Raw genomic sequence first — 3,377 nt, forward strand, 5'->3', positions numbered from 1 at the left:
CATTTTATACTTCAAGTTTGGATTTGGGATTATAGCAATTGCATTGTAAGTGTTTCTTTAATTTCTCTTTTATTACACTACTTGTTCTACACTTTCTTGCATTTTCATTTCTCTTATCAATATATACATAGTTTTGCAATTTTGAGTTTTGGTTTATGAATTTGATGTTTGATGCTTATTTTATGTTTGTTGAGTTACCTTGGTCGCTTGTTATCATTTATGGTTCATAGCTTTTATCATTTTTTCAATTTTGTCATGTTTTATGATTATGCCCTCTATGTGTTTGATGAAATGCCAATTTTGATTATGGGATAATTTTCACCCCCTGGCTTGGGGAAAATGAGTTTATGAATTACTAGAGTCATAATGTCCAACATTTAGGGATAATTCTTGGGTTGTTAGTTGTTATTGTTTCCACTAACGCTAGCTTTTTACCAATTAATTTGGTAAGTTAGTTAGGATTTGTAGATTAATAACAATTATGCTTACTTAACTTATCCTTCGATGTTAAGGGTTGACTTAGTGAGATTAATCCATCATAATTATCATAGTTGTGGTTATGGCAAGGAAGGGATTCCATAACTCTTCCCAAGTCAAGGTTTCATTTATGTTTTGAACAACTTTTCCATCACTTTATAGCGTTACTTGTCCATATTTCATACATAGTTCTTTTATTCCTTTATTAGTTTATTAATTACAATTTTGACTTGTTCTTTTATCTCTTTATTTGTTTATTTCAATCACTGAAAACCCTTTTGTTCTTGCAACCAAAATTGTGCACTTGTTGGCATTAGTTCATAGGGAAGACGACTCGAGGTTTGATTACCCTCGGTTAATTAGAAATTTTAAACTTTGATGTTTGGGACTTAAATTGCCAGTTTGGTCTATACTTATAACGGGAATTATCTTGAATGTGAAAATCCAAACCGATGCGAATCTCAACCCATCAGACACCCAAGCCTTTAGTAAATAGCTTTGTAAAGGAATTTCTTAAACATCAATAAAAATTCCTAGTCTATTTCTCTTTAAGTTTCCTATTTCAAACGTATTAATTTAAGCTCGATAAACCACAAAAATCGTTGCCTGACCTAAAGTCGTCGACAAGATGAAGTGACGAGGTACAAATTAATATAAGAAGTTATGTAAACAACTCGTACAAAGCGACCTCAAACATGTCGGATAAAAATGGAGTTGTAAAAATAACTTAGTAAAGGCCGATTACTCAAAGTCGGACCTAGATAAGGAAATTCATAACCAAAGTCATCAAACACTCAAAAGTCAAAACAAACTGTACCTTGCTAAAAAGGGGTACTTTTGCAAACTGCGATAAAGTTTTGAACATTAACTAAAGTTGTGAGTAAGCAACTAAAAGGTAAAAGTGTTCAAAATACTATAAACTACTATAAAAGGTTAAAGTATTATAAACGCCCACAGGTCGGGCCACCATAAACATAAAGAACTAAAAAAGATCAAGACTTCTCGCCCATCAGAGGAATAAGAGTTTCTCTGATCACAGCGTCTTGACCCTCAGCCGAAGGAGTCAGAGCATGTGTGGAGACCAGCATGGCCGAGATAACCTCAGGAGAAGCAGAAAAGGTATCCACAACAGCTGCTTCAAGTTGAACTCCCGAGGTACACGTCTGGCCGACCTGAGGACCCGAAGTCTTCGGGTCTTGAGGAGGCTCCTCCTCGTCGTCCAACTCAGGTGCAGGGACTATCTTCCCGTCTACTACTATATTATCCACACTAAAGAGGGAAAGGTCAAGGTCGGGAGCCAAGACCTTAACTTGGGCCTCTAAGTTGTCAAACATCTCGCCCATATCCTGGGCGGACAACTCCTGGGCCTCAGCAAAATCTTCCTTCAGCTTTTTCAACTCCTCCTCCAGCGCCATTCTCTCCCCAAACACACGGGTGTAGCTTTCCTGAAATTTCTTAGCCTTCTCCTCGGCCAAGGCAGCTGCAGCTTTTGAGTTAGTAGCTCTTTCTCGAGATCTTTCAAGGTCAGAACTTAAAGTCTCCTGCTCTTTCTCCAGGTCCTTTTTCAGCTTACCCAACCTCTCTACATCAGCCCGAGCGGCCACCAAGGCACTAGTCGTGGCCTGTATAGGAGATCCCCTCAACTCTTTGACTAGGGTAGTACACACCCCAATTGTCCGAAGTCCTCCACGGGCCAAATGCTGCAGGTAGTTTTGTATAGCAACAAATATCGTACTCATATGGTGGTAGGGAATCACATTCTTTTCACCCTAGGTCAGGGCATCAAAATGGTTAGAGTAGATGCTCTCCTCATTATTCACATTCTGCTTTTTAAAGGGGGCTCAGAAGGAATAGGCTTGGAGAGAGGAGTGGGGATGATGACTTTCTGCACAGTGGGACCCGACTTCTTCCTCGGGAAAGAGCGGACGAAGGATCCTGCCTCGACCTCTTTCTGTTGCTGGAGACCTTTGGCAACAAGTGACTTTTTTTGTATTCCTAAGGTATTTCATCACTGACTTAGGAGCCATACTCTCTGCAAAACAAAACAGGAAACGGTTAGAATCAAAATCTAAAAAATAAGAAGAATTCAATAAGCAATGGAAGGAGAACTACTAAGGTCCGACTTCATAAGGCTAGGATCTCCCAAATATCTCTTCGTGTCCAAATGGGAATCTTGGCCCCAAGTACCCAAAATAAAGTCTACAATACCCCTCTCTAAGTCATCTAAATTGGACAGATCACACCTAACAATATTAAGGGTGGCCTACCAGTATAGGAGAAATAAGGGTTTTTGGTTCTCGGGAAGAAAGAAAGGTCGGACACCCACAACCCCTTTGACCTTAAAAAAGTGGTTTTTGAAGTCATGAAAAGAGTCATCGAAAATAGAAAAAGCCTTCCGGCCTTGAACAACTCGGAAGGATATCCACCCCTACTTCTTAGTGGAGCTATATGGTTTAATTTGGTTACAACAAAGAGATAAAAGAAAACGTTCAAAGTAGACTGAACGTCCAGCTCCCGACATAAGAGCTGGAACATTTTCATGAAAGCCCAGGAGTTCGAGTGCAGTTGAGAAGGGACAAGGTTTGAAGATTGCAATACCTCTATCTCAAAATCTGTGAAAGGAAGTCGGACACCTAGCCTACAAAAAAGCAATCATAGGCATAAAAGAAAGGCTGTTCGGACTCCACTATAGGGGGAAACACACTCTCCTCAGGATCGGGCAGTTCTAGAACATAGCTCCTCTCATCCTCCCTATTCTCATAAATACTATGGTGTCTTTGGAACTCATCGCAATACTTCTTATCGATTACAGGGTCACAACTAAGAACAATGCTATCTAACCAAACCTGAAGACTGGAAGGAACTTTTGTCGACATGTTCAAAATAACGCGGTGAGCCAT

At 39.7% G+C, this 3,377-nt stretch overlaps 1 pseudogene; it reads right to left on the minus strand.

Moving 5' to 3' along the window:
- Nucleotides 1-1,469: 1,469 nt before the first annotated feature.
- LOC148554298 (uncharacterized) lies at nt 1,470-3,377 on the minus strand (annotated as a pseudogene).

Source organism: Arachis ipaensis, chromosome B7 (genome assembly GCF_059453495.1).
Source record: "Arachis ipaensis isolate K30076 ecotype BB chromosome B7, ASM5945349v1, whole genome shotgun sequence".
Taxonomy (NCBI): Eukaryota; Viridiplantae; Streptophyta; class Magnoliopsida; order Fabales; family Fabaceae; genus Arachis; species Arachis ipaensis.